General features: G+C 40.6%; 1 pseudogene; it reads right to left on the reverse strand.

Annotated features, from left to right (window-relative positions):
* Window positions 1–1,225: 1,225 nt before the first annotated feature.
* Window positions 1,226–2,982, reverse strand: LOC144253796 (KH domain-containing RNA-binding protein QKI-like; annotated as a pseudogene).
* Between the last annotated feature and the right edge of the window lie 7,730 nt (window positions 2,983–10,712).

Here is a 10,712-nt window from a genome sequence, read left to right on the forward strand (position 1 = left end):
TGAGTTAGATCTCAATGAATTACAAAGTAGTTACCCTGGTGACCCCCATCACCATCAGTACTCTCCTCCCATACCCCTCAGTTTGCTTTTTAGGTTGTTTTTCAGGTTGGTATTATAACATTCACTAAATTAACAATGTGGGTGAGTAGGTGAAATAAAATGAATAATTATATTGCAAGCTAAGTGAAATCCCAACTAAATTTCATAAGTGTTTAATTAATTGATCCATTCATTAGCTAACTGAATCTCAAGACACCCAATATAAGAAAGGGCTGGGAAACAATTGGCAATTTTCATTTATAAATATTGTGGTTTTACATTTTTGTATCCTTTTCTCAAGAAGAATTTTTTTGTAATATATCACATACATATAAAACAAGTTGGAAACGTACATTATAAACTTGTACCAATGGTGATAAATACATTAAATGACATGTTTCTCATTGGAAATAGGTTGGGTTCTATATAGAGAGAGCATGAAAACTACCAAGATAATAATAAAGTCTAGACAAAATATAAATGTCTGCTCTATGGTAACATATAGGCATCACTCCAATCTAACCATGCTAAAATTACATAATACTGTAAAAATATGTCTTAAAACTATATACTTTAATAAGAAGTAAATTCAATAAAGAATGATGATACAGGGATTGGGATTATAGCTAAGTGGTAGAGTACTTACCTCACATGTGTGAGGCCATGGGTTTTATCGTAAGCACTACATATAATAAATAATATAAAGGCATTGTGTCCATCTGCAACTAAAAATGTTACTTTTTTTAAATGATGGGCTGGGGATATAGCTCAATGATAGAGCACTTGCCTAGCCTATGTAAAGCACTGGGTAAGATTCTTAGCACCACATATAAATAAATAAAATAAAGGTTCATTGATAACTAAAAAAATATGTAAGAGAAAGAGTACTGAGAACCAATGCATTCAGATTTCAAAATTGATGCTTCTTTTTCATTGGTCCAATATTTTGTCAACTAAGTTTTCAAAAATTGTTCAGAGCCAACATTACTCATAAATATTACTCATCTATTATTTCATAAATTTAGTTTCCCGATAATAAAACATACAAAATATTTGATAAACATACAAAATATTCAGATTAAATATATTTGACATGGAGATGAAAGAAATCATAGTGTCATTTTCCCTGTCAATGTTACCTGCTGCAATGACCACAGGCAAGGAAAGGCAATAACCATTTAAGTGATCAGCAGGCAGGCATGGTCAGGTCATTACTGGGCAAAGAGTTCAGAGATAAGAAGTTCATAAGTGAGTTGCCAGTGTCAGCTCCACCTTCAGTCACAATCCTTTGGAAAGGACGGACACACACATTGTGCCTTCGAACTTTAGTAGGACACTGCACCTCATACACCATTGGGTTCAAAGGGCACTCAAGAGCTGAAGTGGCTGGTGCCAACGTGTGAGGTATTTGTAGGGTGTGTAGATCAACCCAGCCTCTGGCCCTGGAGGGGCTATCACAGCATCAATGTGAGGAGTTCCTTTGGGCATGACAGAGGTCTGTATTTGTCTGATCAAAGGTATTATGGTAGGGTCAGCTGGAGACGAGTACTCAGGGTCACTGGTGAGAGAAAAGGTGCAGCCCCAGGTGTGATCCTAGGAGCAGCCTGGGCTGTTGCAACAAGAGAAAAGGCAAGGGTAGATGATTTAGTGTTGGCACCTCTGCAGGTGTCATTCAGAATCAGAAGTTTCATCAACTGCATCTTCTTAAGTTTGCCCAACACAGTGACACACCATGGATGTACCTTGTTCTCAAAATTTTATTAAAGATGGATAAAATAAAGGTTCTATAATTTTAACTCAGTTTTAACATTTTTCCCATTCTGCTGCAGATACCAGTATTTGCTTCAATTCTTCAATGGCCCTCTATAGTTTACTTTGCTCTATTCTGAACAACTTCCACAGTGATTAGTACATCTGAATCTTCATGTATATGCTTCCAATTCAGTTTGCTCTATCTTGCTCCTCCTTCTCTTTATCTTTGAGACTTTGCCTATGGCCATTGTTTTACCTCCAGCTTCTGCCTGTAGCTCTTTGGCTGTGAATCCTCCGGGCCAAAGATCCTACCAAGAAAATTAAAATCTAGATATTTTGGATTTTTTTACACGAATAGAGCACAGATTTTCATTTCTCTGGTTGTAGATGATGCAGAGTCACTCCATTCATTAAATCATACCTACAAAGGGTAGTAATGTCTTTCTCATTCAACCATCTTGTCCCCATACACCCTCCCCTCCACCTCCTCTCCTCTGCTCAATCCAAAATTTCCCATTATTCTCTTGACTTTCCCCCAGAATATTATGGACCTGATCCACTTATCAGAGAAAATATTTGGGCTTTGGCTTTTGGGGAATGACTTATTTTGTTCCATGATATTCCCAACTCTGTCCACTTATCTGTCAATGCTATATTTCATTCTTCTTTAAGGCTAAGGAATATTCCATTCTGCAAATGTACCACAGTTTGTTTATACATTCAAATGTTTAAGGGCATCTAGATTGTTTCCACAGTTTAGCTACTGTGAATTAAGCTGCTATGAACACTGATATCACTGCATCACTATGGTGTGATTTTAAGTCTTTGGTGTATGCATCTAAGAGTGGGAATGCTGGGTCAAATGGTGATTCCATTGAAAATTTTCTAAGGAATCTCCAATCTGCTTTCCAAAGTGGTCACACCATTTTGGAGTTGCAAAAATCAGAATATTCTCTACAGACACATTTAGTTTCTCTCATAACTGAATAATAGGCCCCACATAATTAGGAAATTTTGCACTCCTTTTCTTTTTTGTACTGCCATTTAATGTGTGTACATGACTTTATGTAGTCTGCTAATTCCTCTCTCTGGCAGCCTATGAAGGTGGTTGAAGATCCCTCAGAATTTGGACAGGATGCTCAAGAGCTTCTTGTCTTTCACCAACTGCATCAGGTTATCTGGGATTACCATTTCCCCTGACCATATTCCAGTCTCCACAGATCACATTACCCTATGCCTTGGCACCAATTCCAGAAAGGAGGTATGGGTGGGGGTAAACCTGGGAACTGTCTGCTGAGGACCTAGTGTACCTCTCTGCACGGGGTCCTGCTCTGGGCACAGAGCTGAGGCCCATGGAGGCTTCTATATGAGCTACAGTGAATGTTTATGAATGTGTATGTATTCCAGTGTGAGGAGACCCTGTGACATATGCCACAGTGGTTCTGGTCCCCAGCTGTATGGACAATCTTAAACTTATCCTCTCTCTCTCTCTCTCTCTCTCTCTCTCTCTCTAGAGAGAGAGAGAGAGAGAGAGAGAGGACTTGTGATAGGAGACAAAATCTGCTATTTAGGGAAAGGCCCCTAGGAGAATCCCAATGTAGACCATGGGAGTTTGGGAACTGTCATGTCACCTGCTCTAGAGAGTTACACATCTTTTGAAGAACAGCTCATGGTGCAAAGCCTGTTGCTGATAGGTACAAAACAATATCTGTCATCACTTTAATATGAAGCCAGAACTGTGTGATTTGCCAGTGAGAAGGTCAACGAGACTTAGCATCATGGATAATTTGCATCTGGGAAGGAGCAAGAGCAGGGTTCCCTCCCAGTACCCTGCATGGGCACATGGTAAAGGCCCCATGTTTCCAACTTCCCAGTACCAGACACTGTCCCAGGAGTCCCACATGTATGCCCTATGGGAGGACGTGAGGCTTTGGGTAAAAAGTGAGTGTGACACTACTGCTACCTGAGGACTCTGGTCCAAAAATATCTAATAATAATACCATGAAAGCAGATTATGCAAAGTCTCTTAACCACTTTAAAGAGGCATGCATAATTATTTTAATAATGTTATATAACCCACTATAGCAAAGAAGTATCATTTTAACAAAGATTGGATGAACACTTATTTATGATATAATTCATATTCTTTTTCTCATGTCATTTCTTTGAAATAAGTTTTATATATTTATGTTACATGTCAATTTAGACAGTAAATTTTTCTCAGAAATGTTTGATCTGTTTTCTGTTTTCTCATTTACATTTTTTAAGGTAGATTTACTTAATGAAATAACCAAAGAATGATTGGTAATTTTCTAACCACTGAGTTTTTTACAGAAATAATATTTACCCTTTGATATTTACAACCAGATATGTAAATGTGATTTGTGTTTATTAGAATAAATTTAACATTGAAGAAAATGGATGTTTGTTTCATAATTTAAGTAGTATACTAACACAACACTTCTAAATCTATATAGTATAATTGTTTAAAATTTTTATTCTTTTCAGATATACATGACAGTAGAGTGGTTTTGGATATATATGGAATATAATTTACCATTCTTGTGGTTATACATGATGCAGAGTTACACTGGTTGTGTATTCATATATAGAGACAGAAGTTATATAAATAATCTAATTTGGGGGTATAAAAAAGCAGTCTTTTCACTGTTCACTGTTACAAGCTCCTGCCATTGTTATGTTTGTGTTCATAGAAATGCAATGTTGATTTTAAGTGACTTTTTTGATCATCAAGCTTTTAGAGTAAAAAAAAATAAACTCTGTGTTTGCAATGTCAAAAACAGCATGAAGGTATTTTGGTGCCAGGTCATATTCAACAAAGAGTGACCTGAGAAGGAAATGATCCTGATGATGAGGTGGATCTTAATTCAATTGGTGTATCTCAGACGGCTTCCATCCCTAGACACAAATATGTTTTCCCATTCAAGTCATGAACACAATGCCCATGCTTTCATGAAGAGAGATTATTCATGTGGTCATGAAAACAGATTTCCACTCACAGAGGTGACCTGCCTACAGCCAAGTGGCAACAGCCAAATCCAACCCTGAGTTCTAATATGAGATTATTTCCTATGGGAAGCAGCCAGGTACCTCAGAGCAGATTGATGACACTAGACCTTTCATCATGGCAGATTGACATTAGTTCTCAGTGAAACATGCATTTACCCTTGAGGAAGCTTGTTTTCCTTGCCTGCAGTGCTTCTGCCAAAACTGTTATCCATGGACTTAGTGAACACCTTAACCACCATCGTGGTATTCAACATGGGGCTTCTGAGCACAATGCTTATGTCAAGCCAATAAAGGGGAGCAATCAAGCCATATTCCTGCCATTACTACTCTTACATTTCCCCAACATCCTAAAACACCAGGTCTGACAAAAAGGTTGACTGGCTTTTGAAGTGTCAAAGATCAATTTTGGTGACTGGTTTCACCCATATTCAATACGTGATGATGTTTGTGGCATAGGCAGGATTCCTGGAGCTGGAATGAGGACCTGGGACTGGGAGTGACTCCACACACTAGTGACCCACTAGCACAATGTTTGCTTCCCATTTCAGTAATTCAACCCTATATTGGTCTAGTGCAGAGGACTTAGCTCCACACATGACACAAGAATGACTTCTCTAACCTGGGTCCAAGCCTCCCTTTTGCTACTCATGACAGGGAATCATTAGACCAAGTTGGGGCTATTGAGACATGATTGGTTTGATAATCAGGGGAATTAGGTTGCCACTGCTGACTGAAAATAAGGAGGCAATGCATGGAAAGAAGCATGTTCTCTATTCCTTCCTTAGACTGCAGTTAAGGTCAGAAAACCAACGCAATCCACTTCAGCAGGGCTATTGGTGCACCTATGTTGTCTGCAGTGATGATTTGGGCCATTCCACCTGGCACTACTAGCTAGAGATCAACACTAGCCAAAGCACTTTTTGGTGGTCAAGGGACTTAGAAATGGGGAGTGAAGAAAGTATCAATGATGAACACAGGAATTAGAATTCTATGAGAAAATATTTATTTTAATGTGAACGTGTTTGAATATGATTTCCTCCCTCTGTCTGATCCTAGTGTCATCTAACATAGGTGTGTTAAAAATAGGTAACTTTAGCCAAGCATGGTGACACATGCCTGTAATTCCAGCTGCTCAGGAGACTGAGGCAAGAGAATCATGAGATCAAAGCCAGCATGAACAAAAGCAAGGCACTAAGGTATTCAGTGAGACCCCATTTTTAAATAAAATACAAGATAGTGCTGGGGACGCGGCTCAATGCTCTAGTGATCCTGAGTTCAATCCCTGGTACCAAAAATAAAAAAAAAATAGTTAAGTTTATATTTCAATATTTAACTTACAGGATATCAAAATGGAGGGAAATGAACATACTTGAGGTCAAAAAGTATATTTTATTATCTTATTGGGAAAAGATGAGCATTTTTTGTTTGGGCAGTTTGTTGGATAATTTTATCTTAGTGGATGTGGCCTGGATATCATATGGATATAGGAATGAGTTTCTGGTTATCCCAGGTGGGATATGGTTCCTTTTTTAGTTACAAATTTCATAGCTTCAGTTTATTTCTCAAAATTGATTATACGTGTATTTCTGGTAGTAGGAGGAATGCTTTCTGTTATACTAGCCATGGAGGATAAAAGTGAAGCCCTGCAATCCTGTGACTTTTGCCTGCATATGTGTATCTGTTGAGCCACTACATAGAGAGGAGAGCTCAGGTTGTTCACATGTCCTTGGATTCACCTCCATCATGGTTCTGATACTTCAATTCTTTCATAATTCACAGTAACTAGAACATCTGACTCTATGTTCATTTTATCTAATGCAAAGAATGAGTAGTACTAGATGGGGCATCTGGATATTTACCACAGAATTTAGCAGCATAGAGCAGCTTTCTGAGTATAGAATGGCCTTCCTGGTCCGTGATGAGTCAGATATGTCTGTTGCTGATGTGATGAAAACCCAACAACAACAATTTAGAGAAGGAATTTTTCCCCCTCATGCTTTCAGAAGTGTCAGTCCATATAGGGCCATCTCCATTGCTCTGGGCCCAAAGTGAGGTAGAATATCATGGCCAGATGACATGGAAAAGAAAAGCAACTTTAGTCATGACCATCAGAAAGCAGAGAGATCTCAGCTCACCAAGAACAAAATATAAACCGCAATGTCCCATCCCCAGTGATAACCTCATTCAGCCATAGTCTACCTGCATATAGTTACCACCTATATCATTGGATTAACCATGGATTAATTTACACCTCACAACCTCTTCATTTTTCCTCTCAAGATTCTTGCATTGTCTCACACATGAGCTTTTGTGGGACATCTATATCCAAACCATAAGAGTCCCTAATGCCCATGAGGGAGATCTCTCTTCATTGATTTTTGTCCTCAAATGCACAGCACAGCTGGGCTCTCTGAAACCCCTCTCATTCATCTATAGATTTTTAGGGTAAGTGTGTATTTGGTCACCATGCAAATTATGAATCCTCTGGGCATAATACTAATAGGAAAACACTCGAATCAACTGTGGGGTCAAAAGAAGATTCTGAGGAGTTGGAGGTTCAGCATTCAACCTTCTTCAAGCTTCTTTGAGCAAAGTATCATCCTTGACTTCCCTGAACAATGGTTATAGTCAATTTCCAGTTGTTGACACTTTTGCCATTCTTCCAATTCTTCTGAGCTGTTGGGGTTTTTTTTGTTTGTTTGTTTTTAATCTGGGTCTAGTTCAAACAGTCTGTTGCCCTTCCATGTTCCTGTCCATGGGCAGGGTAGCTCCCTGCTGAGAGAACACTGAAGACATGTGACTCAGCATAAGGACACCATGGACCCTCACGTTCCTCATAATTCTCTCAGTAGCTCCCAGATGGACTTTAGTTTCCTCTTTGGCATTTCATTTAATGTTCCTTTTGTTGTTGACATGCTTTTAAGCATTTCACATGTTATACATTGTTTACTTATTCAACTTATTCATTACTTTTTCATTTACTTACTCATTGTTTACTTATACTTTTGTGGATTTACTACCAATTTTAGCCTCAAACATTGTGTTTGACACATCTCATTCTGCAATGTACCATTAATAGCCACTTTTTTAATCATCCATGTTTTATGTGGCATGTCTAAAAGCACCATAATTCAGCCCTGATGGACAAAACAACTTTAGGTCCTTTATTGTCTGCGAAGCTCATCAGTGTCATAGTTTCTAGGGCTGAGCTCTTAAAGATAATTTGTCAAGGATTCCTCAAGCAGAGATGATCCTGCCTCTGAACCAAGGTGTATTCCATGTTTAGGGCTATGAATTGAGGCTGTTGAGAGTTAGTGTCACTTTGACAGTCTCATCAAGGAGCCTGTCCATACTCCATGCAGGGAGAAGTGAACAAGTGTCCCCTTCGCTCATGCAAGACCACATAGAAAATTCTTCCTGAGTTAAGAATTTGGCTGGAGGTGGGAGGAAATTCCAGACAAGACTGTGCAGGCATCTTTGGAAGACCCTAGGATAGAGAAGCCTTTCCAGTGTTGACTTCTGGACAGTGGTAAATAGTTCCCTGAGATTAGCAGGAGGCACATGTAGTCATGCTGGGAGAATAAAATAGACCCTAGGAGCCCCATCTTCTCACCCTGTGCTCCCTCATCTGAACCTCAGCGTGTTCTCCATAAGGAAATTCAACTAGCATGGTCTTCCATGCTTACACATACAATCAGCCTCCTTCAGTGCATTTCCCAGGTGAGGTCCTCCGTGCCTTGGCTCTTGCCTGTGTCCTGGGGGTGACCCTGTGTTAGTCTGACCCTCAGAATGTGGTCACTGCAGCCCCAGATACAGTTTAAACTCTCCTGATGCCCACTCAGGGACTTAAGTTGGACTCCTCCTTTTCACCCCCAGGGCTGGCCTCACTCTTGAACTCTGCCTATGTAACCCCAGCTTCTCTCTTGGCTTCCTCTGAATGCCCTTCCACTGACACTTGCTGGTTGAGGATTAACAGACTGGCAGCCCTCCTCCAGAGGACCCCAAATCTTCTGTCACTGGAGAGCCTGTTGTCAGGATGCCCAGCCTCATTCTGTGCCGGTTGTTCCAAAACGTACCCTGTCCTATGTCTCAGATTGGTGGCATTCACAATTCACTCGAAGTCATGGCAGGTCAAGTTCCTGTTACCAGGGGCTTTCTTTCTGTTAGAAGACAATCTGTCAAACTCAAGCCTATCTCCCCACATTCAAGAGTTTAGACAAATTTTGTTAAACCTTGTGCAGATGCTGGCTTCTTAGGTACTGAGAAACCAAGACTCATGTGTTCCATCTAATGTCATCCCAGATAATGACAGATTTCTGCCAATGTGCTGATTTCTACATGTGTTTTACCTTTTCTTAAGATCCTTACTTATTCACTACCATCTCCCATTGTGATTAGTTTATTTTTTCCCCATCATACCAATTTGGTTACCTTTCATAGCCTTTTATCTACATTTTAAATTTATTTTCATAATGGTTTCTACATGCTTTACACCAACTACTTTAAATCAATACCAACATAGTTTGCAATGATGCTACCTGAGTTCTATTACCATGTTCCCTCTCCTCCTCCCCTCATCTATTCTTGCATATGATGCTGTTGTCACAAGTATGATGTGCATACTAACATTTTTGTGCTCATTTCCATTCTTGATTCAAACTATGAGCACTTCTCCTGTCTTTTAATTCATATGGTAAAATGGTAATTATTTCAGGTGTTTGTTAGAATGATGGAAAGCTAACACAACAAGAATGCAGAACCACAGTCTAATCCCTGCATCCCCTCTCTTGTTGCTGCCCCTGCAGCCTTCCACTGGATACCAGGCCTCCTCCCTGCAGAAGAGCTTCAACTCTTTCTGGTCCTCAGTTCCCGGCTGGTCTCTGCTGCCCCCTATTGAACTCTCTCTGTCAGGGAGCATTCTAAGCAGTTGGATGGAGAGTTTGAAGTTAAAGAATTGAAATTGCCCTAAACACCACCATTGGGTTTCAGGCTGACTCCATCCCAAGTATAAAATGCCTGGTTCTCTTAGGTCTCTGCCTTGTACTGGTCAAGTGCCAGGACACAGACTTTACACAAACATGCTCTGTGTCTTAACACGAGAAACCCTCCCTCTCTGTAACCCCACTAACTCATCAATATAAGAAACTAGAAGATCCTTGCCAGGATGGTAAGTCTGGTACCTGAGGGAGAGATATGAAAGGGTCTACCCATATCACCAAAGATCACCACAGGTGCCAGGGTTCTTAGGTTCTCAGAGGCCGCTCCAAGGGGACTTGGATCTAGAGAGCTAGACCCTAATTGAGAATTGTGAGACTCAGAACCATTGTTATGCCCCCACACAAATACTCAGTCATCCTCTGCCTCAGAATCTGCAATTCTCTACTCTGCAGTGGGACAATCACATGACATGAGAAGAACCATTGGGGATAAAATGGAGCAGGAAGCTGAAGACACCTGGGCCTAGGAAAGATGCATGTCCTATAGCCACAGGCAGAGTCTCTGAGGCCTGTGAGTAGAAATCAGGCAGCAGGAGGCTAGAGCAAGTCCTTCTGACAGGGGAGGAACTAGAAGGGCATACCCATCCCTTTTCCCCAGGAGAGACAAGCCAGGTTCCACTGAGAAAAGGGCCAGCTAGACCAAGACTCCTCTGTCACTGCCAGAATTCAGCTCTCAGTGCATGTCAGTCTGGAGCAGGGGAAGGCATGGGCATCTAGAGCTGCACCTGCAACAGCTGGGGAGATCCCCTGCCCAGTCCCCTGAGAATTTCCCAGGATCCAGCCAGTCGCAGATTTCCAAATTTGAGTGTGGCCACCATGTGAGGATGTGCTCTATGGTGAGACATCTGCTGCAGGTGCAGGAGCTAGAGGTGGGGAGGGGACTTGTGGCTGGGT

The sequence above is a fragment of the Urocitellus parryii genome, chromosome 3 (assembly GCF_045843805.1).
Source record: "Urocitellus parryii isolate mUroPar1 chromosome 3, mUroPar1.hap1, whole genome shotgun sequence".
Lineage (NCBI taxonomy): Eukaryota > Metazoa > Chordata > Mammalia > Rodentia > Sciuridae > Urocitellus > Urocitellus parryii.